The following is a 27,910-nucleotide window of genomic DNA, read 5'->3' as shown; positions in this document are numbered from 1 at the left end:
CACTTTTGTTAGGAAATAGTGATTTATTTAATGGCCACAAAGCACGTGAATATCAAATATGGAAGTTATCAACTCAGATATGTCAACTGTCTGAAGCCATCACCTGCCTTCCTTAAGTGAAAAAGTAAAGACACAAGATGTTTTGAGAGAGCAGGCCCACAATCACCAGACATCGACTGCATTATTGCATTCATTACATTTGCATCATGGTAACTAAATACCTAAGAACAGGAACAATTTAAGGGGGGAAAAAACTAAGATTGACCCATGGTTTCTAGGGGCTCATTCTGTGGTTCTTCTGTCCCACCTATCAGCAAGACATCATGGTAGGGAAGACTGGTGCCTTCATAGCCTGCCAGGAAGCAGAGGGAGGAGAGACACAGTTCCTCAGTTTGCTCTTTCTTTTCTCTCCCCCTTTTCATAGTGTAGGCTCCTGGGCCATGGAACAGTGATACCCAGCTTCAAATTCTTTATCCCCTCTTTGGTTCATCCTTGATGAGAGTGCCCTCACAGACATATCCAGAAGTGTGGCCTCATCAACTTGCTAGGTGGTTCTAAACCTAGTCAAGATGATAATGAAGATCAATCATCATAAGTATGGTATTACAGTTATCCTGTTAGTATTTTGTTGTTAACCCTGTCTAGTCTAATTTATTAGGCAAAACCAGAATAGATTGGGGCTGGTACTGTCTTCAGCTTCAGATGTCCACTGGTCATAGAACAAAGCTCCAGGATCTTAGAACAGAACTGGTATATGATATCATTCATTTGTTTGTTTGTTTGTTCATTTATTTATAACTTTTATGCTTCTCTCATACATTACATCCCAACCAGTTTCCCCTTTCTCCACTCCTCCCAGTCCCTTTCCCTTCTCCAAATTAACTTCTCCTCTTTTCTGAGAGAGAGAGAGAGAGAGAGAGAGAGAGAGAGAGAGAGAGAGAGAGGACCCCCCCCCCAGGGATATCCAACAAATATGGCCTACCTAACAAGATACAGTAAGACTAGGCACAAAGCCTTGTATCAAGGATGGACATAGCAAACTAGTAAGAGAAAAAGGGTCCTAAAAGTAGGTAAAAGAGTTAGAGCTACCTCCCACTCCCATTGCCGAGAGTCTCACAAGGAGACCAAGCTACAAAACCATAACATATATGCAGAGGACCTAGCTCAGACCCCTACAGGCCCTGTGCTTCAATTGTTGCTTCAATTTCTGTGAGTCCCTATGAGCCCTGCCTGCTTAGTGGATTCTGTGAGTCATGTTCTTGTGTCCTCTATCCCTCTGACTCCTACAATCTCTCCTCAATGCCTGTGGGGGTTCCCCTGGCTCCACCTAGTGTTTGGCTGTGGGTCACTGCACCTGCTCCCATTGGTTGCTGAATGACACCCCTCTGATGACAACTGAGCTAGGCATGGACCTATGAGTATAGCTGAATATTATTAGGGGTCATTTCATTGGATTTTTTTTTTGTTTTTGTTTTTTGTTTTTAATTTGTTTTTGGCACTCATGTTTTATTATATCCTGAGTCTCTGGGCTGTCCTGCTTCAGATTCCTGGACATCCAAAGAGTGCCAGGTATGGGCCTCAAGTTGGACCAGTCATGGGTTGGCCACTTGTGGTAGCCACAAGTACTATTTTGGGGTAACTCAAACCAAGCAAGTAAAAGACCTGTACAACAAAAAGTTCAAGTCCAAGGATTGATGGAGAAAATGGCCATCCTACCAAAAGCAATCTACAAATTCAACTCAATCACTATCAAAATTCCAACAGAATTCTTTACAGATCTTGAATGGACAATACTCAACTTCATATGGAAAGATAAAAAAAAACCCAGGATAGTTAAAACAATCCTGTACAATAAAAAAAAAAAAAAAAATCTAGACAAATCACCATTCCTGACCTCAAGCTGTACTACAGAGCAGTAGTAATAAATACTCCATGGTATTGGCATAAAAACAGACAGGCTGATCAATGAAATTGAATCAAAGGAAATAGTATCATAGAAGATAGCTTTGCATATTCCAGAGTAGTAATTTTGAGTAAGAAAATAATATAGTGTCTTCTGAGTGGAGTATAGATTTTTATTCCTTTATTGGACCTTTTCTTCTGGATGGACAAAACTAGGTGTCTCAATCATGGCCTGAAGTGATCTTTCCATCTTCTAGAAAGCTCCTCACCCCCTTTGTTTTATGGCATCGTGTGGAAAGTCCTTGTCTGAGACACTTTGACTCTACAATTCCAAAAAACTTAGACCTGGAAATACTTCTGAAAATAATCCAAGGCATTTCTGTTAAAGATTTTAGTGGAAAGTAAATGGAAACACTAAGTTGAAAGAAATCAGAGTGATAATAAATCTGCTCTGATCATCACACATCCACTGGTGTGGAACACTCTGGCAGCCTGTGCATGGAGGATTACAGCTTCCAGCTTGTGTAGAAGATTTGTGGTGATGTCATTTCCTGTGGGAAGATAGAAGAAAGAGCAGATTGGGATGTGACAAGAACAACAACAACAACAAAAACAATAATAATAAATCCCAGGTTCTGAAAATAGCTGAAGAATCCAAGATATTCTAACAGCCTCCTGCAGGCTAGCAGATGACCGTGCTCTAGTACACAGAGAGAAATCTGGGAACTTCATTTACATTTAGAAGTTCTTTAGATTTAGATTCCCCCAGGCATGGGGGAATCACACTCGTTTTTGTGTTACTGTAGTTTTGGGTTTCTTTGTTTGTTTTTGTTGTTGTTGTTGTTTTTAATCCAGATAGTATTGATTGGCCTCTGTTGTAGCAAATTTTCCTTTCCCAGCTTTATATATACTATTTGCTTCCTATCATTACAGTAACTAATTGCCACTTACTCAGTAACTTAAAGCAGAAATTTATTCTTATAGTTCTGGAGGCCAAAAGTCCAAATGGGGCAGCAGTTCAGCTCCTTCTAGATACTTCAAGAAGAAGCTCTTTCTATATCTTTCCCAGAGGCTGTCCGTGCTCCTTGCTCTGTATCCCTGATCAATGTCACAAGATTCTGTGATCACTATCATTCTCTGGCTCAGACTATGATAAGGACTTCTTATAAATTAAGTTACCGCCTCTCCTCAGGGTATATAGGACAATCCCACAATCTCAAACTCCCTAATTTAACAAATCTACTTAGTCTCTTTTGCTATGTAAAGATTTCCTGTTCCAGAAATCAGGACATAGGTGTCTTTAGGGAACTATAGCTCCATACCTTATATACATGCTTGGGAGTCAGTAGAAGTGTCGTGTTCTGGGGTTCTAATCTAGTCACTCTCTGTATGGCCTCAGTGTTTGGAATAATATCTACCATGCACAGTGGGTGTTGTTGAACTCAACTAAAAGCCTTGGTGGGAGTTGAGGGCCTAGCTGGAGTGATAAAGCCAGTGGGATTGGAAACTAGAGGGAAGTTTTGTGGCATGTGATGGAATCGACCATAGGGCGTCCTGCTTGCTAAGACAGTGATACAAGGTGGACAAGGTGGACTCAAATGGGTCTGTGCTCTGCCTCCATGGCTAGAAATACCTTAAAGCAGATAGATGTGTTGTTAATCAGATTTTTAAAAATTCCCTAGAAAACACTTAACTGTCCTAATGTTTATCATGTGTGTGCCACGCTGCCAAGACACTATAGAATGAAGTCTACCATGCCCTAAAGCAGAGATTTGGAGCAAAATAGTATGCAACCGCTCTGTGATTCCACACTAGGTAAGATGAATACATACAGGAACTAGACAAGGAAGCCAGTGTCCTGGGCTGGGCAAACAAGAAAAGTGTTTGTGGATTTAAGAGTAAAGGATCTGGTCAATCTTTAAATGTCCACAACTGTGAGGTTAAGAAACAGAGATAAAGCAGTTAGGTTCTCCTTTTAAAGGAGAGAGTAGGAGTTGTGAGGGACACGACCTTGACCATGAGTGGCCACAGTTCATCACTTAGTGTCTCTCCTCTACCTTCCTCAGAGCATGTGATTCTGATCCCAAGTGTCCCATGACTCCTTGGCAGGTAAATGTCCTTTTGAGAAATGCTGATTTTAGTGTTCTGAGTTTAAAGAGTCATAGACTTTCAGAGCCTGAGTCAAAAACCCCTTCCCTTGACTCAGGACAATGGCAACAGCATGGCGGAACCTTGTATCAGCTGGCTCTTGGCTCTCTAGTACCGGGTCCAGCCCAGCTCAATGAAACATAGCTGGATTAAGGAGCCAGATTTAGGTAATCTCAGTAGGATCAGTGTCTGTAGGGGAGAAGTCTTCAGAGCATAAATATCCGTGGGTTCGGGGCAGAAAGTTATGGTGGACACTTTCTGCGCACAGTGTTACTATCCACACAGAACAGGAGGGAAGGCTTTCAGGTGTCCCTCTGGGTCTGAAGCTTAGGTCCTTGACACAGCTGTGCCAATGTCAACAGTACACATTCAGTTACGAACCTCACACTCAGTGATTCCTCGGCTGCAACACTAGTTCCAAGCCTCCTCTGTCTGCTGTGACAGTGACTGTCCATGGCAGGCCTGGTAAAGCAACTGTGGTCCAGAGCCTGTTCAAATCGGAGAATCAGAACGCATCTGCATAACAGGGTGGGTGATGACTCTTTTAGAGGCTTTGGGACATACTGAATAAGGAAGACAGAAACTCTCCAAGAATAAAAAGGTCAGAGCAAGGTTAGAATGAGGAAGAATAATCATGGAGGATACGAACACTTGTTAAAAGATGGGATGAGATGATAATTATTGCACCACCATGTAAAAAAAATCTACAGAAAACGCTCATTCTACGGAGTCCTAACAGGCTGATGTATCCCGCTCAGGAGAGCCCCAGTAACCTTTAAGTGAGGCAAGCATCCAGAACCTTCGCCTCTCACTCCAAAGCCCCTTGGCCCCATGAGCTGTGGTTGAGGGTCTCTGTGCACCTCTGTTCAGCCCCACTCCAGTGCATAGCTGCCGGTACGAGGCACCCTGCTCTTTCTAGTTCCCTTGCTTAGGGAACTGAGGCAGCTCAGTGCCTGTGTGGTCCCTAGTGGGGTCTCTGTTTCTCTCCTGCTGCCAATTTTTGGTGTTCCCAGCTTCTCGATTCCATAAATGAGCCCCAATTGTTTCTGTTCTCCCCCATGGGTCAGCATTTGGCGTTCGGCGTTCTTCCTGTTTGGGAGAGTTTCTGGGCAGATGCTTCAAGTCCTCCCGGCATGGCAGAGCTCAACAGTGGGCAGTGTGATCCATCGATCACACAGGGCAAAAGACCTGAGAGGACAAGAAACAGGCTGTGTCAGGAGAGGTGTTTGAGGAGCAGTTTCCTGAGTCCAGGCTTCAGAGCCTGAGCAGAAACACAAGACAAAGTAGGAACCGAAAGCCTTGTCACAACAGCCAGTGTGAGGGCGGCCTCCCTGTTCTGACCCAAATCCGCTGTCTCAGGACCTGATCACAGAACAATGCTGACTGTTTTCTTCGGCAGAGGTGACAAGTGATAAAGAAGGTATTTCCTCACAGCTGCTCCTGATAACGTGCTTTCAAAGCTCCCTGGCCCTCCTGGGCTGGAAGCTTGCGCTGTGGCATCTGCCTTTTCTGCCTTGTAGAACAGAAGAGAAAAGGAAGCAGAGTCTCTGGTTTAGGGGCGCAGATCCTGTGCGGGTGTGTGTGTGTGTGGGGGGGGGGGGGGGTCCCAGTCTGGCCTGAGCTTGCTCTCTTCCTCTTCTTGAGCTGATTTAAATCTGTTTGAAACAAACACTGACTTCTCAGGGGTTTTTTTTTCTGCCCTAAATGTGTTTTGAAGAATTTTCATCAGCGTCTAAAGTATCTTAATCATAACCTGCATTTAGGGAGATTCCCCAAACTACAAATAAATTAGCACTAACTGTTCATATTGCCGAAGCACTGACTGTATAATATCAGTCCCAGGCATAGTGGTGCGTACCTTTAATCCCAGTACTAGGGATGCTGAGGCAAGAGGTCATCTGAATAAATTTAAAAAATAGATACATAAATAACAAACAAACAGGGTCTGTATTGTAGAATATTTTAAATGCAGAATACGAGTTTTCCTTACTTGACCGACTGACTCCCTGACTGAGAATGTCAGTTTTGAGACAATGCTCATCAATGCTTTCTTCTAATAGTCACATGGCTACGCGTCCGAAGAGGACATAAATATATACTGTTAGAGACTGGAAAGGCAACATGGAAAGAAGAGATTGGAAATAAAAGAAGGAATAAACCGACCTGAATACAAACAGATTGCCCTTTAATCAGAACAGTGAAGGGCATCACCCTCTCCTCTGAGGAGCCTGTGCTCCTGGGGGTGGGGGTGGGGATGGGAGTGAGTTTATAGAGCAGAAAGGGGGACTCTCGATGGATTGTTCTCCTAAAGTCTCACGGCTGTGATTAGCAATGGAGGTTGGTGTGCTAGCCTTATCATGATCTTCTGCTTAGTTTAGAAGGCCTCACCTCTGGACTCCCTTGTCAGGAGTTCCATGGACCCTAGGCCTGAACATGTTGGTTCCTTAGCCCACTCTAGGCTTTTGGGCCATTAGCCCTTTACCATACTATACATACATACATACATACATACATACATACATACATACAAGTGCACACACACACACAGAGAGAGAAAGAGAGAGAGAGGATTGAATGTAACTCTGTTCTTGCAAGAACTTCATCAAGTTTGGATACAGTGCCCATCCTAGATGATAGAAATGAGAGAAAACACAAACTCTTAGGATGAATAGTTCTCAAACAGCTCAGAAAACACTTGTGAATTTAGGATCTCGTCTTCCCTATTTTTATATCCTGACGCCTCCCAGTTGTTGACTGGCCTTTCCGGAAACCACATAGTATGTGTATTACGTATTTTTATCCCTCTCAGAAAATAAATCTTGATTACATAGTTTGTGTCCAGTACCATCCCAGAGACATATAGGAGAGGGGCAAAGAACCCAGACCCTGGAAGCTTCCAAGAAGTAAATGTGTAGGAAGCTGCTGTTAGCAGTGATATAATTCACCATTCCAAGATGGCGCGGACATCGTGTCCTCCCAGTAGTAAACAATTAACTGCGCAGCTGCAAAGGCAGAAAGCCCGCCAAAGTCACTGGCCAATCCCGAGGCGTAATATTGGGTGATGAGTGAACAGCCAATCAGAAGTGAACACGTCACTCTAGGGTGTATTTAAGCTGTGCCTCTTCCTGTCTTTGGCCCTTCCGCGGTCTTTCACGTTTGCTGATACAAGTAAAGCCTCGCTGTGGTGATACCCGAATTCTGCCTCTCGTGTTTCTCTTCCACGGGCGGAGGGGACACGGGAGGTGCGCGGAACAACTGGAGCCGAAACCCGAGAGTTTCAAGGCGACGCGGAGGCCCCCAAGTTTTGGGGCGGGTTAAAAGACTACAGGACGAGGTACACCTTTGGAAGATATGCCTGGGGTGGCATTTGTGCCAAGCGGATTTAAACTCACCGCTGCCGCTCCACTAGCTAGCCTCTTGCTTGCATTGCATTTGTTTTTAACTTATTTGTGTTGTGAGAAAGAGGGCCACTCTAGCATACCAGAACCAGGGTGTGTTAGCTGGCATCAGGCTAAGGAGCCTGGAAAGGAGAAACAGGCAAAAAGACCTGGACAACAGAGGCAGGCCAAAGAGCCTGGTCATAGGAAAGAGTACTCAAAAGGAACAAGGGCTACTGCAGAGCTCATTAAGCTTATGGAACCTTCACTGGCGGGTGGAGAGAGAGCGGAGGAAAGGATCCTCCTTTATGACAGAATCTTTGGGGGAAGCGTCTGCGCTCTGCTACGTGTGGCTGCTTGCAGCCCGGCAGAGCGAGAGCAAGAGAGCGTGGCATGAAAGACAGGCAGAGGAGGGAGACAGTCTGCTCTGGGAAACGGCATACCACCGGCAGACACATGGGCAGTGCCCTGCGAGCTTAGAGCAAACAATGCCAGTGATAGAACAGATGATCTTTGAAAATGCCACAGCTGAATGCGGTTTGGGAAACACCCTTACTAACGCAGGACTAGCGGCAGCTAATTTACAGAGGGCTGTTGTCCTTCTCCAAGGTCAGGGACGAGATAGGCCCGAACCATGGCCAGGAAGGGGGGCTGTTTGTGCTTATTCCACAGGTGAAAACAATTCAATTTGGGTCCCTACGCGGCTGGTGCAGATTGTGAAGAAGGAAGCTAGATTGCAAGATTACAGCTCTGATTCTCCTGACACTGATTTGGCGATAAGTATACCACTGTGGGACATAATTAGATCTTGGCCTGTTCCCTTGCCAGTACATTCAAATGCTGAAGTACTGCCCATTGTTTACAGCTATTGAGTGTTACTTGGTTGCCCGTCCTCAGGGCACACAGGCCAGCAGCCTGAGTTATACAATGCTTCAAGTTTTCCATTAAATTTTACACTTTGTTTTGTGGCAGCAAAACTTTATAGCATAAAGGTAATCTACTTGGTGTTGATTTGAGAAAAAATAGATTGCTTACATCGTTAAAGATTGGTTTTTTGATTTGCCTATGTTTATAGAGAAAAGATACAACAAGTGTCTTTTAAGGTTTACAGTTTAAATTTAAGGTTTAATGTTAAAGTCAAAACCACACAATTCAGGCTTAGCCAAGCCTCAGAAAACAGGCCTGAGGGAGGTTAAGCGCATTTACATTTGAATTAAGACAATGCAGACTTAGCTGCAGAAGCCCAAGTGCTAAGCATTCCCTTTTGTCCTGGGTCTTTACAACCTGGTCCTAGAAATGTGCTTACCGGAATTCGTCTTTTGTCTTCATTGTTTCTTGTGAGAAGAGGGATAAATCTAAAAACCAAAGACTTTACAACAGTCTGTGGGCTAAAAGTTATGATTATGCTGGAGAAATTAAAATTATGCCTACTTCCCTCCATGAGTATAACTGTACCTGCTGATAAAATATGGTTCAAATTGTTTTAATTCCTTTAACAATTATTAGAGAATAAGGTTGGCTTTTATCCGATATTCTCATTGGACTAAAAAAGATTGGTTATTAAATTAATCCAAAATAAAGTTCAAATTTAAGACTTATACGGCCTAACTTGCCTACTCCAGCTGCCATTTCAGTAAATGCTTATATAAAAGATGTTTTTATACCATCCCTTTACATTTCTGGTAAAGGTGAGAGGTTTACAGTTAGTAAATTTATTCATAATTTTTAAGAGCCCATGAAGCGATATTTGTTAAAAATAATTGCTTCAGAAAATGGTTAATTGTTTTACATTTTATATATATAAATATTGTTGCTGCTTTAATACAAAAAAAGTAAGAGGTTAAATCTTTTGGTGTGTATTATTCATTGTGTGATACTTCATTAGTGGATTTCTCTAAAGAAGTTTTTTCTACAAGCCATTGCTCCAATATAACGAGCTTTAAAAATTTTTAGAGTACTTGTTACTCCAAAAAAGGATTCAAAGACAGTGTCTTTCAATATTTGAGACCTCAGTTATATCCTAATCAGATGGGGCTAGAGAGATGGCTCAGCCGTTAAAGGCTAGACTTTTAAAATATAAAAGCTGAACTCCCAGCAACCGCGTGGTGGCTCACAACCATTTGTGGTGGGGATCTAACGCCATCTTCTGACTTGTGAGTGTACATGCAAAAAGAAAATGGTTTACTTTTAATCTTGATTTGCTCTTAGTGATTTTTAAAAGTTGTTAAGAGATATTATTTGGCTAAAACCTCATCTTAAGCTTACCATAGGAGGATTTAAACCTCTGTTTGATATTTTCAAAGGGATGCAAGTCCTAAATTAAATCATATGTGTATTTTCTTGAGTTTACCCTGCTTCAACACAATTAAATTATGTGTTGTAGCCACTGTTTAGAATGTTAAAAAAGGGTGTATCTGCCTTTGTCTTGTTAAATAGTATATTTCATGAAGTGCAGAATGTTTCGGCTACATGATCTAATATCTCTAGCCATTTGAATAACATTAAAATTAATAAGGTGTTTAGGAATGCATCTGCACAACCAGTGTCAGTGTGTGTGGACCCTCCATTTTTCTTTATGTTATCCAACTTTCAGAATAATTCTGATATCTTGGATTGTAAGAATGTTGCATGCCTTTTGGCACAATGCTGGAATGGATCGCTAGACCTAGCCATGGTTAACCAAGTTACAGCAGCTACTGTCGTTAATCAAATTTCAGAAAAGACCTCTAAGGCTTTGACCATTTTACAGAAAGTGGATACATAATTGGCATCAGGCACCCTGTTGGTCAATCAGAGAGTTGATTTGCTCCAGGCCCATGTGGAGCAGCTCACGGATGTGGTTCAAATGAGCTGCGTGTCAGCAACCCCACATCTAGGTATTACACCTCTGAGATTTGTGAATGATACATTTATTCAAAGCCATAATCTTTCTGCTTATTTAAAAGGGAGTTGGACTGGGAAGTTGGACCAGGTGCAACAGCAATTGCAGATCTGGATCTTGAGCCTTGATGGAGCACAGATGGACCCTGTTTCCCTTGGTGATTTTACTTCTTGAATTTCTTCTGCCTTTTCCTTCTTTCTTAAATGGTGGGGATAGGCCTGTTTGGTACAGCCCTATGTTGTGGATTAGTGTTCATGATGGTTGGTCTGTAAGCTCAGAGCCCAACAAAAAACAAGGTCACTAGCACCCAAGCACTCGCAGTCTTGGAGCAAGGATCTACCCCTGAAATTTGGCTATCTGGACTAAGAAAGTAGCCGATGACTGAGACCCTCAGTCGATGCACCCCAAGGGTTCAGCCCATTGCACTGGGTCGATGAGAGGTCTAAGTCCAGCCAGCCCTTGCCTGAATAGCTGTGGTACCTGAATAGTAGGTTGACAGCCCTTGCACTCCTGGGAGCTATACTCCATTGCACAGGGACGGGTGTCAATTCCTCTTTACATCCCTTAGCCCTTGCACCCAGAGGACTTGTTTCCATTGTACCCGGTAGGGTAAGGGAGAATCTTTGGGCTGTAAGCTCTTGATCGCTTATTCCCCCAAGATGGAGTTTGCTTGATCGGGTTTGAGTTCGAATCTTGATTGGTGCTGCGCTTAATAGGCAAAAGGCTGTTCCATATTAATAATTTAAACAGAGAGAGATGTAGGAAGCCGCTGTTAGCGGTGATATAATTCGCCATTCCAAGATGGCGCGGGCATCCTGTCCTCCCAGTAGTAAACAATTAACTGCGCAGCTGCAAAGGCAGAAAGCCCTCCAAAGTCACTGGCCAATCCCGAGGCGTAATATTGGGTGATGAGTGAACAGCCAATCAGAAGTGAACACATCACTCTAGGGTGTATTTAAGCTGTGCCTCTTCCTGTCTTTGGCCCTTCCGCGGTCTTTCACGTTTGCTGATACAAGTAAAGCCTCGCTGTGGTGATACCCGAATTCTGCCTCTCGTGTTTCTCTTCCACGGGCGGAAGGGACACGGGAGGTGCGTGGAACATAAATGGTTGGCAAAATGATCGACCGCCATTAAACTGCTCCTGCTGAGCACCGATTCAATCTGCCCTCTGTTTTGAAAGTGGCCTTAGGGAGAAGGAAAACTAATATATCATGTGTTTAATGGGAAGAACAAGGCTTGAGGGCCCAATAACACCAGGCCTGATTCCCAACTGCATTATGTCATAGCTGCAACCTTGGGTCAATTAACTAGTCTAAACCAGCTTTCTCATCTGCAAAACATAAGAAACACACAGAGGTTTTACATGAATTAAATAAGGATAATTTAAGCCAGTGAGACTCCTAATGTCACACTGACCTGGATTCAAATTCTGCCTCAAACTCTTACTTGCTATATGATCTGGGCAAGCTGCTTGATGCTTTTACGCCTCAGTGTCCTTACTATAAATAATAATTGTGATTCTTGTTTTATTGGGTAGTTGTGGTGAACAAATGAGTTTATTCATGGAAAGGATTTAATGGAGCACTTGGCTGAGTGATTGGTGAGGCAGCAGCTTGATACAACTACTGTAAACATGTCACACAGTATTTCCTGTCTTCTTAGCCACATAGCAGAATAATATGGGACACTCGTGCTAGACATGACCAGAGGCAAATTCCTCCCTTTACAAAAACCTTCTTTCTCTTTCCTTTTTTTGTACTCTCAGGATTATTCTAGTAGACATTTGTAAACCGCATGGGGTGGGGCAGAAAGCCTTTAAGTGTGCTATTTCCCTCACAACCCAAACATCTGCTTTCAGAGGGGGAAAAGAAAGACGCAGATCCTGGACAGGGGCCAGTTAGAAGAAGAGCCTAGGACTGTATATTCACTCTGTGAGTCCAAATGAAAGACAGGCCATTAGTACCTTCATTACAGTGTTTATCCATAGATGCAGCCAATTATGATCTTGTCAAAGACTAAATTTTATCCAAAGGGTAATTGTTTAGATGTTTCCAATTGTGAAATAATGTCCCTTTCATGGTAGTGTAGTGGTCTATTTTTGTTTGTTTGTTTCAGCAACAAAAGTTCTCTTAAAAAGAGTTCAAAGAAAATGAGAGGCTTTGTTTAAAAAAGAAAAGAAAATGGAGTTTCTTCATTGCATTAAAAAATAAAATTAAACACGGAAAGATCAAAGAGAGGAGTTAGTTTACATAGAGTAACTTCCTAGGGAGGTTCTCACACCCGCTGTTTATGCAAATGATAGCACCTTAAAACTCCCATCTGACTTGCTCAATATTTACATATATTTACGTAAGACCATAGGTCCTAGTTCATTGGTCTAGGCAATAAGACTTGCCTGAGGATATTCAAACCAGAGAATTCAAAGCCCAAAAAGTGTAGTTTATGTCTTCTAGGTCATGGTACCTGTGCAATCACACGTCCCTCAATTATCAGGTTACAGACTTTACTCTTAACACAGCGCCAATTAGCTATGGAGTCAAAGTAGCCATAGCAGAATATCGGAGACCTTAGTCATCATATCCAGGAAGGCTCTGGCCCATACCTCACTGCGCCCCTCCATCCAACCCTGCCGCACTAAGGAATTAATGTCCCAATTTAAAAACTTTGTGGTGGTAGTGTGGGGAGGATCCATTCAGATCACTAGTAATGGTCATTAAAAGTGTTAATGTTTGCAGTTTAGATTCTGATTATCATGAAGAGAATGGTTGGCCACATGGCCCTGCCCTTGTCCCTGCCCGTCAGCAAACTCTATACCTACCATCTCTTCTTGAGCTCCTTCTGGGTTCCAGAAAATTCCAAACTTCCTCACTTTGTCCCTCATCATATGGAGGCTTCCCTGCGCTCAGCCAACACACATAGTGCTAGGTATCATTCTCACCAGGCATGGGAAAATGCCATAGCCATTTCAAATTGCCAGGCAACCGGAGAAGTCACTGCCTCCAAAAAAAGAAACCTGGAGATGGCTGGAATAATGATGGGAGAACTGGCTTTGCACTCCTTCGAACAAAGGCAGGAAAGACCACAAGACCTCCCAGTGCAACAGAGACTCTCTTCTCTCCTTCTCTGGTTCTTTTCCTTCTTTCTATTGACCTGTCTTTGGGTCTTTGCCTCTTTCCCCCTTTGTCTTTTGGGCACAGTGCTTCAATACTTCACATATGTCTGTTATTCTTTCCTCTATCTGATAGGGGGTGGTGAGGGGCAATATGGTTAGTGGCACCACTGTCTACATTAAAAGAAACAAGATGCAGAATGCTACACAACACCTAGCAGGTGCAGAGAGAGCAAGTCCTAACGCTCCTCTTGAGACTCAGGCTAACTGCTGGTTCTAATGCAATAGCCAGGATTCTGGGAACCACATAGTTCATGAACAGACACAGCACCATGGACATATGTATGGTCCCGGGGTACATTGCTTGTATGATTTATCATTAAATTCCCCCTAAAATCACTCCCATGAGCTGCTATCCATGGGGTTAAGCAAACCCCATGTATCTGTCTAGCCACCCATTTATCTGATGTATCCTGAATGGAGGTTGGTGAAGGAGGCATTCAATTAGAAGAAACCAAGCAATATATTTTCCCTCCAGACTCAGGAGACCATGAAAGAAAGCCCCTCTTAGAGTCAAAAGTGACAATTATTTTTAGTCACATTTAATCCAGATCACTGGACTAAAAAAAAAGTCTTTCTTAAAAGATACTCTCAGTTGTGGACATTAAATGTGTTACTAGGTTTTCTGCAACTGTAACAAGAATCCAGGATTAATCAAGTGAAAAAGAAGACAGGTTTGTCTGCTTCACAGTTTAGGGGGTTTAGGTGAATACTTGACTGGTCCTACCATTTGGGAGCCTGTAATAAGCGGAAAGTGAAGCTAAAAGCTGTTCGTTTCATGGCAAGTAGTGTGATGGGGTGTTCACCAGAGAAGACAGCTTGGACGTGAGCTTAAACCAATAGAAAGCCTTTATTAGCCAGCCAGTGACTACAGTGGGCTTTAGGAATGCCAGAGTAGCATGAGGCCTTTCTCAGGGTGAGCTTTTAAACACAAAAACCATGTTCTGAGTTGATGTACTTTAGTTACAAGAACAGTCAGCCAGAAGCAGAACTGCATAGGCCAAAGAGCAGCATTAGTACATTTAGAAACTTGTTGGAACTATGGACTTTGATTGATTAGGCCTTTGTTTTAGTTTTGACAGGTGGTGTCGTCTACTTGCTGAGGTTTACAGCCTGAATGGTACTTCCATCATGGAGTCAGTTGTGCTAAGGTCTCAGGGCCTACTAAGGTCTGAGGCCCTCTTTCACTAGTAAATAAAAGATAGAGGAAGGGATTAGCACCGCCTGGTCTCCACCTCCTCTCAGTTGTGCCAGGACAGGGATCAGACCTTCCACACGTGAACCTTTGAGAACATTCCAGATCCAAACTTGAACACTAAATTGTTAGTCGGGAACCACAGCTAAGCAAATACTGAATTTGGTTAAGAACTTGAAAACAAGGGCTGAGGACATAAAGTGTTTGCTGCGCAAGCTTGGGGACCTGAGTTTGGAGTCTCAGCATCTATATAAAACCCCAGACCTGGTACAGGAGTCTGTAATCCCAGAGCTACAATGGCAAGATGGGAGAGAGACAGAAGCATTCCCAGAAGCAAATAAAAAAGGCCCTGTTTTGAACAAGGTGGAAGGCAAAGACACATACTTAAATTATTCTCTGATCTCTATTCCAGTTGTATGGCACATACACATCTGACTCACACATGAACACACACATGCATGCACACATACACACACACATGCATGCACGCACACACACATATATACATTCATACACATACACACCTATGTACACATGCATACACACATACATACATACATACATACATACACACACATACCCATATATACATATACAGTGTACATGGATGTGGGAGGGCCTGTTTCTATTTCTACTTTTTTAATGTTAAAATGTAAAATATTATCCAAATCACATTAATATTTTGACTACTTTCTATCTGTTATAGCAAATTGTCATAACTCAAGAACTCCTCCAGCTTCTTAAATAAGTTCTTCTTTTACTATATTAAAAAGAAAGAAAGGAAGAAGGAAGGAAGAAAGAAAGAAAAGAAGGAAGGGAGGGAGGGAGGAAGAAACTCTGCCCAAGCAGCCTGAGGTAAACTTGCAATGTGCACTGGAACCGCTTTTGTCTTTTACTGTCCACTGCCATTTGCCACCGTCCAAGAGGAAAAGTACCATGGAAACTCCCAGGGTGCTGTTCAATGATTTCTTTCTCCTTGGGCTGCTCCACTACTAAAAGAGATTCAGAGACTGATCATTGCAGCTCCCTCTGGTGGATAACTAAAACAAGACAAAGCCAAACACTCTGGAAACCCGAAGTCACTAAGAAGTGATCTTTGTGGCTTCTAAATGGCCATCACTAAATACGCCTGGGCCAGGCCAGTGGAGGGAGTGAGAGGAACTTGGAAGCATGAGATTTAGACCTGAGACAGAGCTCCATCACTTGCCGGCTCCTGTACCTGTCTGGTGGGTCAGTTTTCAGTGAGAATCTGGGTCTGGAATTAACTCCCTGGAGACAAGGAGTGGTCTGGAAATTGTGGGCCATTTAAGTGGTATGTTCAGAAAAGACAGCTCTGCAGAAGCAGCGCGTACACCAGTGGGTGCCTGGAATCCGGGAAGGAACAGAGAGGAAGTGTAGAGAAAATGTTCCCAAACCAGATTGCAATTTTCTAAAAATTGTCACACTGGACATTGAAATGGGTGAATTCTATGGTGTATTAATTCGATGTCAATGGAATCATTTTTTAAAAACCACCAGGGCTGGTGAGACAGCTCAGTGGTAAAAGCACTGGCCATATCAGCCTAGCAACATAGGTTCAATCCCCAGAACTCACATAAAAGTGGAAGGAGACCTCTGATCCTTACACACACACACATATACACACCTACACACACCACAGTGACAAACTTGTATCCATACACACATTACATACACACACGCATTGTGACATACTTGTGTCCATATACACATTACACACACACAAACACACACATACACACACACACACACCGGACCACAAAGAACTAAACCCCAGAGATCTATGTAGGTCCACAGCCAGGGAGCCTGGGCCTTGTGATTAAAAGGGAAAGGGACTGAGGTTTAGGACACAGGTTGAGCAGAAAGAAATGTTATAACTGGTGTTGTTTAGAGCTCTACTCTGTCACTTTACCTCGTCCCTAGTGGTTCCTTAGGCTTCTCCAAGGCCGGAAGAACAGCAGCACCCAACTCACCACTTATATTTAACTTCCTTTATTCATTCACATAAGAAGTGCTGTAGGCCCAGGTTCTTTTCTGATGGAGCAAGTATAACGTTAATGATTTCGAACCTTATTTTCAATGATGATTCTTAAAAGCTTTAACCTTGCTTCTAGCTCATCACCCAACAGAGGTATGGAGAAAGACAGGATCCCAGGGAAGTGGACCTGTTTAGAAATGGTTCCTTGGAGCAACTCCCGTCTGTGTTGTCTGGAAATCGGCAGTTCAGTTCACAGGTCAGCAGCAGCAGCTCGATCCTCTGGCAAACACTTCACAGACACACCAGCAGTCCAGTCCAATAGAGTCAGGACAGCAAACACAAAGCAGCACTAGTGGCAGAGACAGCCAGGCCTCAACCTGGGTACAAGTCAGCAGGTGGGACCAGCAGGAACACCAGGAGTTCTCCACGGTGCTTCTCTCAGATCAGCAAAAACATGAGACCCGCAAATGTTGGACCACTAGCTCTATAAGCAGGCCTCGCTCTGCCTCCATCACTGTCCACCGAGTTCTATTTATACCCCTCCAAACATTACGTGTCCTCCACAGGTCTTGCCTTAGCACATGCATCCTTCTCAGCTGACATGACTCTGCCATTCAGCAAGAAACTACCGCACGCCACCTGAAGTGTTTTGGTGCACTTCTCACTAAGGAGTCCCGACAAATGAAGCTCAAGTATGCAACGTAAGGCGGAGGAATACATGCATATTGTTAGCTAAGAATCCTTAGCAGAACATCCTTTTTCCTATGTCTGCTTCAATGAAACATTCCTTCACGAGTCTGCCTTAGCCTTTCATGTGTGTCCACTTCAGGGAAACACGCCTTCCCATGTTTGCCCCAGCAACACGCCATCCAACACAACTGGGTTTCCAAAGAACCCTTAAGTTTTCCACTTCAAGCGAGACTTGAGGCTGTGTCCAAGTGACCACACTGAAAGGTGGAAGCCATGTTTTCATCATTATTATTTTCTGTAACAAGGAAGTCAGTGGGAGTTGAAAATCAAATGGGGTTTAAAAGTGGCTTGGGGGTAGGAGTCTGAGTAGAGGGCTATGGATACTGCTTAGTTGGTAAAGTACTCGCTGCACAAACATGAGGACCTGAGTTTGATCCCCAGATAAAAGCACAGATAAAAACTGTGTCTACAGTTCCATCTCTGAGGGTGAAGACACAAGGATCCCAGGCAGTTTACTAGTCAACCAATCAGTAGTCCAGCCAATCAGTAGGCACCTCCAGGCTCGGCGAAACACTTTATCTCCAAAAATAAGGTGGGGACCAAGAAAAGAAGATTCTTAATACCGATCTTTGGCCTCCACATGCATGTGCATCCATATGTACCCACATGGACACTGCACATGTATAAGCATGTTGCAGAGAATAGACTTGGTAAGAAAAATGTCTTTCAACATTTACTACTTGACACTGAAAATGTATAACGGCACTAGAACAAACCTCATGCAAAAATCCTCTGTAGATTTAGGGGAGAAAGAAACATACTAGCTCTGCCTCACCAGAAACTGGGTGGGACTGAAGTGGGCTTTTGAAACCTCATGGCCCACCTACAGTGACACTTCCTCCAGCAAGGCCACCCCCACCCCCAGTCCTTTCTAAAGGGTCCATCTATTGGGAACCAAACATTAAACTATATGAGCCTGTAACCACCATCCTCACTCAAACCTCTGCAACTTGTTATTCTGTTTTTTTTATTATTATTATTATTCTGCTTATGTAATTAACCCTCCCCTGTTGTTTCTGAACTGCTGGCACAGAAAAGGCATCCCATTAAGTATTTTTAAATATATACATAGAGCTAGGGAGATGGCTCGGTGGGTAACAGAGCATTTGCTGCACAGCCCTGAGAACTAAGTTTAGATTCCCTTACAAAAAGCCAGAGCATGAATAATTATTGATATACTGTGGCTACCAGCCTTCCCCTGACTCCCTCCTCACTCTTGTGACCAAAGCTCACAAGTATCTGTCATCAGCTAATCAGTGTGAGTCACACAAGTAGGACTGTGTCAAAGGACTTAGACAGGGAGACAGGGAGAGGAGCCTGAGCGAGCAATGTTAAGAAACAGTGGGACTTTGACAAGAAAGGGACTTGAGACAATACACCACACATCGTATTGTCGTTTCAATGTCACCTAAGAGACACAAGAGAATACTAGAATTAATTTGCTTCTGAGTTCTGGTTTGTGCTCTCTGAAAGTGACCCCACAGAAAAGACTGGAATTTTCCTTTGGCATTCAGCCTACTTCTTTGTGAAGGAATTCGGCAATTCCCAACTCACAGATTATTATTATTTTGGATATTTTATTTACATTTCAGATGTGGAACCCCCTATCCCATCCCCCTCTCCTCCTGCTTCTATGAGGATGTGCCCCCCAACCCACTTTTTTGAGTTACTTCTAAGATGTCTCAAGATGTTTTTAAGATGCAGCTTCTCCTGTAGAATCACACCCTAACTCTCAGGGTGTAGCTTGTGTTAGACACCTGTCTCATTGCTGCCAGTAAACAATTTGTTTTCTCAGCAAAAACAGCTAAAGGAGGGATTGGTCTATTGTCCTTACCTTTGTCAATACCACCTCACTGTGAACTATGCCAGGGAGTGTGCCTAGCTGCTCTCTTTGTGTCCACAGTAAGAAGCCAAGAGAGATGAATGCTTGTTTTCAGCTGCCTTTCTCCTTTCCCTCAGCGCTGGACTCCAGACTACTGGGATGCTGCTGCCCACATTTTGGAGGTTCTTTTTACCTCAATTAAGCTAATCAGGATAATCCCTCACTGATGTGCCCAGAGGTTTCCCTCATTAGTGATTCTAGATCCTGTGAAGGTGTCAATACTCATTATTACACACAGAGAAGCTGGCTACTGCTACCGGTAGAGCCTTCCAGAAGCAACTCCCCTAGATGTTCAAGTACCCTTTAGGAAAGCTACTTCTGCCTGAAGCGCACACTGGGCATACTATGACTCCTCCTCCCACCTAGAGCACAGATTAAAGTCATGCTATAATTCTATAGAAACACAAAGAATGCCTTATCAGTCTTAGGTTAGCACTAACCTTCTCTGTCTCCTTTCTCCACAGAACCCAAATATGAGTTTATTGCAGAGAGGTAGTGAAGACCCCCATACTCGGGAGACCCTTCCTCAAGTCTCAGGAAATCACGACCACCCAAAGATCACAAGAAACCATACCTGGATGCAATCAGCAGAGGCTTTATTAGGGAAGTTAGCCGGCAGTCAAACTACAAGCTCTCTAGCTCCAAGAGGAAGGTTTGGCTTCGAATGGCGGGCTAAGGGGTCTTTTATTGCATGGGGTGGGGAAAGGAAGGCATTTTTGCAAAGTTATACATGATTGGTTGCATTTTCTCGCGGTTACACATGATTGGTTGTTTTACAAATTTTGAACGTAGCACTGGGAAGACCAAGGGAGGGAGGGGTAACCAAGAACAGTGAAACATTCCAGAGAAACCCACCCTGAAAGGTTAATGGCCATGGAAATTACTCAGTACAATCATTTTCTCAAAAATGTGGTCTTACCAAGTCACTGTCCCCTATACTGTCATTACAAAATATTTCTCACTTCCTCCAGTCATAGCCCCACCTAGATGGCTTGTATTTTTTATGATCAGGAATGTGTCTTCCTGCTTTGGGCCTTTTCCACCTATAGGCGGGTCTACTGCCTGAGGCTTGATTCAGGGGATAATGTCCTCCACCCGGAATGTGCCCTGGGGAAAGTGAAGGCCTGAAATCTTATTTTCAGTTCCTCGTTCTGGAATCTGCACTTTTCTGCCCAGGTCTAAGGGCAAAGAAATCTACACATATTTCATAAAATGACCTTTATAATTTTTCACTCTACAGTAGCACCCCTTTTTAATTAGAAGGGCAGATAGTGACCATTTCAGGCTCACTATCACTAGCTCAGACACAGGATCTTCTTGCCCCCAACCCCTCCATGCTCCTGCCTCAGTCTCTCAGTTTCAGGAATTCCCAACATGAGCCACCACACTAAGCTGTCACACATACTGTTTATGGCTTTCTCTCATTTTTTAAACAACCTTTTAAAAGTATAAAAACAACTGCTAACTTGAACACAATACAAGAGTAACCTGTGTAGTTGGTTTGATCCACAAAATATGCTCTGAAGACTCCTGGTTGCTAGGAATGGTTCAAAAAATGGCGCCTGTATTCAGAGTCTTCCTTTTCTAATATTTTCTCAAGCATGCATATGTAAAATTATTACTATTATTACTATTACTATTATTATTATTATTATTATTATTATTATTATTACTGGTGGTGGTGGTAGTAGTAGTATTTGGGACAGGGTCTTAACTGTGTAACTCTAGTTGGCCTGGAACTTTCCATGTAGACCAGACTGGCCTTGAACTCACTGTGATCCACCTATTTCTGCTGGGACTAAGGGCTGCCAGATTATGTAATATTTTAAAAAGTTTTAATTCTTCCTTTCTTTAGAAGAAAAAGAAAAAAGAGATTCTTATCAACTCATCAAATGGAGAGCAAACAACAGAACTTGCCACACATGAGCTGTGGTGCTTGTGGTTGACCTGGACTTTTTGAGTCCATCTTCAGATGACTGACAAGCTAACGCACTTAGGCCCCAGTCTCTGGATGAACAGGCTTCAGACAGAGCTGAGGGCTATTTCTCACCTTGATTGAGCATTAGTCATTTATTTAAATGATCCAGAAACCTACAGCCACTTTGAGTTTTCAATGTTTAGGAGACTGAGTTGATTACAAACAAAACTACTGCGTTACAAAAATGTACTTCATTCTTTTTATTTGGCAAACATTAAGTTTGCTTCAGTTGTTTACGAAACAGCAGCTCTTCGCAGCTGGTAAGGAAGCAAAGTGTGAATGTAAGACAGAGACATTTGTCTAACTGGGGACCTTGGGGCAATAAGCAGACAGACAGGTCATGTCTGCTGACAAATAAGGTCCTTGTTAGACTGTGTGAGAAGTGCATACAATAGAGGAATCTTGCTTTGCAACTAGAGAATTAAGAAGCATTTATTAAGTGGGGTTTCTGTAATTGTATTTATCAGTAGAATTCCAGAGGCTAAAAGGCCACAAACCCAATTATTTATTCAGTAAATCCTGTGTGAAGCCATGTGCCAAGAACTTTGAGTAAAATATTTAAACATAGTAAATGCATCTGTTCAATAGAGACAAAAGGTACATCTGAAAAGGGCAAAAGAGGATGTAGAATAATTAGCCTGGTATATGCTCATCTCCGTGGAACAGAGAGAGGCCTGCAACTAGTGATGCATCTCTCAGTATTGTAAGACCTTTGCAAAAATTCAAAATCGCGCGCGCGTGTGCACACACACACACACACATATATATGCGTGCGCACACCCACGCACACAGGCACAGGCACTGCACACACAGATACACGAACTGCCTTATAAGGATGAGAAAAGAAGCTAGAGTTCACTTTCCAATTAAAGCAGACATCCTGTAGCCTTTCATTAGTGAAAAACTCCGAAGTGATCCATGGAGTGATCCCAGGGCCACCCCCCAGGCCACAGCAGATCTTAGATGTCAGTGCTTTCCTCTCTAGTTCTGCACAGAGGACCCCATTGTCTGTTCTCTCCCCAGATCATCCGTACTGCCAGCTCCCAGGTGCAGTACGGAGGGCAATTCTCCTCTGCTAGGAATGGCAGTGCTGGAGGAGAAGAAACCTCTGAGTGGCTAGCTTACCTCCCAGGGCTCCAGGAGAAAGAGGTGCCCAACGCGCATGAAGGTGAGATGGCAGAGGGGCCACCCCTTTCCGGAATGGAAGCTTTTGACCCACCCTGCTGATATGCGGAAGACTGCATCTGATGAATCTCAGGTTCTGTTCTACTCACTCTGTCCTAAAGATTTCTGTTTCCAAACTCATCTTCAAAACCCTCAGGGAAGCCAGAAAGGGACAACGCTGTTGATTTAGTTCCTTTATATTAAGACATTTCTCAGTGAGCTTAAGTTCTGCTCCCAGGCTGATCAGAAACTCCATGAAGCAGGTATCACGTTTGCTGGGCTTTCTCTTCCCAATTAATGACTCCGGACTCTGGTCTCCGGTCTCCTGGGCTGTTTCTCTGTTTGACCCCTAGACTGCAACTCCACAGCCTCTCTCGGCACTTTCGTCGCTAACATCATCTAAATGCGGAGATATTAATAGCAGTTTTTCATAACTGATTAGAAGTCTTTCTGAGTGAGTCGGATGTTTTTCACCTCTGCTAAATGGGATAAAAGCCATTTGTTGTGCTGATGTAAGATAATTTCGACGAGGAGCATAGAGTGACTTGACATTTGGTAGACATGAGAAAGTAATCCATGACCTCAGCTTCCAAGTCTGTGGGTTGAATATTCATCCACCGGAAACCTGAGTCGGGAGCTCATAGCTTCAAGCCCCTCTCCCCGGGGGAGCACATTTAAGTTGGCTTTCATCCAGACTCTGGTTCCAGGAAATGAAGCTTCAACATCTTGTAGTGTAAACGTTTAGAAGAAAACATTTGGTGAATCCTGAAAGGAAAAGGGGCTTTGAAGAAAAGTCGAATGAAAAATTGAAAATCGTCACTCCTTTCATTTCAGCGGTGTAGAGACTGCTGCCAGTACAACCCTTGCAGGCTGTGAAGCAGCCTTGTGAGCAGGCAGCGGAACTTCCTTTAAGCAACTAACTTACACATTTCCAAGCTCCACCCAGGTCGCAGGAGTCAGCTGGCTCCTCAGCTGGGAAGGCCTCGGGCACGGAAGATTTGAAAAACAAGACCGTGTTTACCAATTGACCTTCATGGTCACATGAAATAACTGTATTTTCCCAGCAGAGATGAAAAACATCCGATACTTTGCAGCTGACTTTTAGTTCATTGCTTGCTGCCTTTAGGATAGTGCTAACTGTAAACAGACTGCAAAACACGCCAGAGTTCAAAGGCTTGATGTTCATTTAAACTATCATTAGAATTGGGCAACTTTAATTACTTTGTTAGGGAGGCAGCTGCCTAACGCAAAGAGCAGAGAACACGAGAAAAGTGGGCCATGACCCCAAAGAAGCGATATTACATTGATCCAAGTCTCTGTAGCTAACAAAGAAAAGCCAGTGAGTGGCAGGAAATTTGAAAATCTTCCTTTGCTGTCTATTTGTTCTTCTTCAACTGACCCTTTGTGTTTATGTCATGACCCCGCTTCCCAGGAGTGTCCTAGAGAGTTGCAATGACTATAGAAAAATGGTGGTCTTACTTAAAGAGCACACACAAGGAATTCCTAAGAAGAAAGCAGGGGCGTGAATTACGATTGGATCCAGCCACTGCTTGCATCCCTGCCATGCTGTGACTGCTGTGATCCACCATCTTGGAGAGGCTTTCACAGGGCTTTCCAAGTGTGGCTTTATTGACTGGGCAGTAGACTTCCCTCGTCATCCAAACACACAGGGTTCACATGCCTCTGTAGTTTGTACATGAGATTTATTTGCCAGCCGATGTGATCGTAATGTCTTGGTTTTTGGTTTGCTTTCAACAAACAATGTGGTACTAAGGTTGCAGTGTCTTAAAACCTAAAATGAAGTACAAGATATCATGAATTGAGGGTGTGAAACCCTCTGTGTCTGGGCATGTCTTTCTAATGTAGGTTCTCTGCACTTCTGCCTCCGAGCCTGAACATGTCTTCTGTCTGCTTTCCAGATGATGTGGATTCCGTTCCCAGCGCTCACATGGTGGCTCACAACCATCTGTAACTTAAGTTTCAGGGGACCTGACACTTTCTTCTGGAATCCTTAGGCATTAGGCACACAAGTATACACAGATATGCAAGTAAGCAAAACCCTTATAAAATAAAAGAATAAGAAAAAACAAAAAACAATGGTTTCTCTCTTTTAATTTCCTCCCCTGGGTTTTGGCTCTTTTTCCACCGAGCCCCCAACTTTCTTATTCACTGATTCAAAGTTGGATTGAATGCCAACCACTATATATTGTCTCTGAAAGTTATAAACTTTGCCGGCTACCCCAAATCTGAATGAAGTAGCCTTTTCATATGGGTAGCCCCAACCCAGACAGAGATAGGTTTTTCTAAGGACATCTATCATGCCTATGTTATATATATATATATATATATATATATATATATATATATATATATATATATATATCAGCTAAGACAGAGCTCCATCCCCTTCTGGAATGGGAAGAAGTACCCTGTGGAACAGCTGCTCCCAGGCCTAAAGAGAAATGAGATAGTAACCTCAGTCAAAATGAAACACTTAACAAAGTTTCCTAGTTTTCCATTTGTTCAAATGGAAAATATATGCCTCTCTCTGTCTCTGTCTCTCTCTGTGTGTCTCTCTCTGTGTGTGTCTCTCTCTGTGTGTATGTATATGTGTGTGTGTATGATTATATGTGTGTGGGTGTTCACTAGCCTGGAACCTGCCTATCGTGCTAGGCTTGTTGGCAGTAAGCACCAGGAAGCCACCTGTCTACAGAATACACGCATGCGCCGCCACACTTGGCTCACCCTCTGTTTTCTTCAATGACGACCTTAGGGACTGTGTTTGCAACGCAATCACTGTGCCAATTAAGATCTTCTCCCCACCACACAACATGGCTCTTAAAGCATAAAGTAAAGCTGAAAATAAGACTAGTTAGCTGGTCAAGGCTATGAACTTCCCTCAAATCTAAAAAGCCTTCAAATCCTGCTTAGACCTGATTCAGACCTGTGGCTGGGTTATTCTGAGTTTATTTCTTGTCTTCAGTAGTCAAAATATTGACCTCTTAGGAGCTTAGGTTCAAATAACTTCTAGAATCCTAAGCCTGAAGAAACCTTCCATGCCAACACTGGGCCACCTGCATGCCAGTACTAAATATGAATTTTCTAGGAACTATATGCCGGAAATTGTTTTCCCCTAGAACGCAGCATCACACTTTCTAGGAATTTCTCAATTGCCGGTGGTTGCTGGAAGTCTCCTGTTTCAAACCAATACTTGTAGCACTATTGGGAAACTCAGAAGACATGAGGAAAGACAAGATTCATTATTAATGAACGTGCTGCTGCCAGCCAAGGCAACCGAGCTTCGTGCTCAGTTCACTTCATCTGCCATCAGTACATCCATGTCCCCTGCTGCTTATGGCCACCCTTGCTGGGCTCACCAGAGAGGAGGAAGCTATTAGCAAGCACACCGCGGTTTTAATTAAGCTGCCCTTTCATAGGGAACTGTTTTCCAGGTCCCACTTCAATGCACATGGAGACGTTTTTTCTGCTATTACTCCCATTACAGAAATGGATTCCAGTGATTTGTTTTAAAACATGGTCTAATTAAACTTTATGTAGCTAATGCAATGATGTATTTTCACAGATTTTTAAATTATAATATGAACAGACTTCACGAACACTAGTGATGTCCCCATGTCCACCCCTGACTCCCTCATCCCCTTGTTCCTTTTCAACTGAAAGCCCATATTAGGTTTCCAGGGCTGTGGGGACAAAGTATTGGAGGTAGAAGTATAGAGACCAGAAATTATTTTTCTCACAGGGCTGGGCTGGAAGTTTGGTGTCAGCAAGCCAACGTGTCAGCGGGGTTGATTCCCTGAGTGAGTTCTAAGCATCTTTCCTTGACCCACAACTGACTTGTCATTTTGCTGGGTCTTCAAGTGGTCTTCCTGTTGTACACGCCAGCATCCAAATCTTTTCAGAGGACACTAGTTTTACTAGATCACACCCTACCACAGTGGCCTCATTTTAATACAGTTAATTTTCGAAGGCTCTCTCTCTAAAGGTAGTCAGCTTTGGAAGTGTGGAGGGTTGTGACTGCAACACATGAATTTGGGAGACAGGAATCAGGTCTTAGCAACAGCGAGGAAGGTTGGTTTCTAACAAGCCAGTAGAATTTGTAGTCAGGACATCACATCTGAAGAGCTGATGATTTAGACCTCAGCTTTACCACTGGCTGTCTATATTGACCTCAAGCAACTGTCTTTAAGTCCTCTACTTTTTAGTTCTCCTATATGTAAGTGGTTCATAATGACTCCTGGCACAGGAGAATCCATGACATCCTTCTCACACAGAAAACTCTCCATGTTTGCTGTGATGTCATCGTTTCCTTTTAAATTGGATAAATACAAATTTTCCTCATGGAAGAAGGTATGACAATATATTACAAAATCGAGGAAAACATTCTGGAACTCACAGTGAGGTGAGCCGAAGTGACTATTTTCAAATTTTCTGTAATAGATCTTTGACTTTGGATCATAGAGTGGATTGTAATCCACACGTGTAATCCAGCCTGTACCTTGCCACATTTATACCCCATCATAATGTTTTCTTCTCCATCTGAACCAAAGACAGCTTTTGACTGTGTGTCTAGTTCTTTCTGAACAAACTGAAGACACACAATTCCAAATATAGGTACCTGACTTCGTACATACAAGCAAACCTTCATTCTAGGCCAATGTCCTTCTTTATTATACACTAGTACATATGCATTCTGGAGAAAAATGTGCTAGTCATGTGTCTTAGGGTTTTACTGTCTGTTATGAACAGACACTATCACCAAGGCAACTCTTATAAGGACAACATTTAATTGGGGCTGGCTTACAGGTTCAGAAGTTTAGGACATTATCATCAAGGCAAGAGCATAGCAGCATCCAGGAAGACATGGTGCAGGTGGAGCTGAGAGTTCTACATCATCATCTGTAGGCTGCTAGTGGAAGACTGACTTCCAGGCAGTCTTCTCACATAAGTTGTATAAAGTTTTAAGTTTTGCTTCCCTGACTGCATTCCCTTCATTTTGTGTCTGCCCTGTCAACACCATTATTCTTCACTGAGATCATAGAGGTTCTAGCAAGAGCAAGCTGCTTACTTATATACCATAGTGAATCTATCTTGTGACCTTTGACATAGGAAATACTTTTTCCTTTCTCAGGGTCTCTACCATTGGTTTAGTTTACATTTAAGATTTGGCTCAAATATCATGACCCTCCTCAGTCGAAGCACTGCTAAAATTTGCAATACACATCCTTCCAAAATTCACATGGAAGCTTAATCTACAGTGTGGCAGTATCAAATATTTGGGCTTTAGAAGAAGTGACTACACTTGAGGGCTCTGATCTTGTGTGTGGTCTTAATGGATGTATAGGAGAATGCTTTCCAGCCAGTCTCAACTGCTCCTCTGCCATGTGAGGTCATGAGAAGATGATGTAACCTTAGAAATAGACAGCTTCTACCACAAGACAAATTTGCTA

General features: G+C 43.1%; 2 long non-coding RNA genes across 3 annotated transcripts; one reads left to right on the top strand and one right to left on the bottom strand.

The window, feature by feature from the left end:
• Positions 1 to 3: 3 nt before the first annotated feature.
• On the bottom strand, positions 4 to 23,533 carry LOC117724599 (uncharacterized). 2 transcript variants are annotated; one of them, XR_004608824.2, is made up of 3 exons: positions 22,404 to 23,498; positions 4,432 to 5,238; positions 4 to 2,453 (listed from the first exon to the last, which is right to left on the bottom strand). It is a non-coding gene; the product is annotated as an uncharacterized LOC117724599 (long non-coding RNA). The 2 variants fall into 2 exon arrangements; XR_013105504.1 differs by having other exon boundaries at positions 4 to 5,238; positions 22,404 to 23,533.
• Positions 16,821 to 22,404, top strand: LOC143435313 (uncharacterized). The gene is made up of 3 exons (XR_013105505.1): positions 16,821 to 16,924; positions 19,765 to 19,952; positions 22,302 to 22,404. It is a non-coding gene; the product is annotated as an uncharacterized LOC143435313 (long non-coding RNA).
• Positions 23,534 to 27,910: the final 4,377 nt, after the last annotated feature.

Source organism: Arvicanthis niloticus, chromosome 20, assembly GCF_011762505.2.
Source record: "Arvicanthis niloticus isolate mArvNil1 chromosome 20, mArvNil1.pat.X, whole genome shotgun sequence".
NCBI classification, from domain to species: Eukaryota; Metazoa; Chordata; class Mammalia; order Rodentia; family Muridae; genus Arvicanthis; species Arvicanthis niloticus.
Note: the sequence above shows the minus strand (reverse complement) of the source record. Positions and strands in the feature narration are given on the sequence as shown.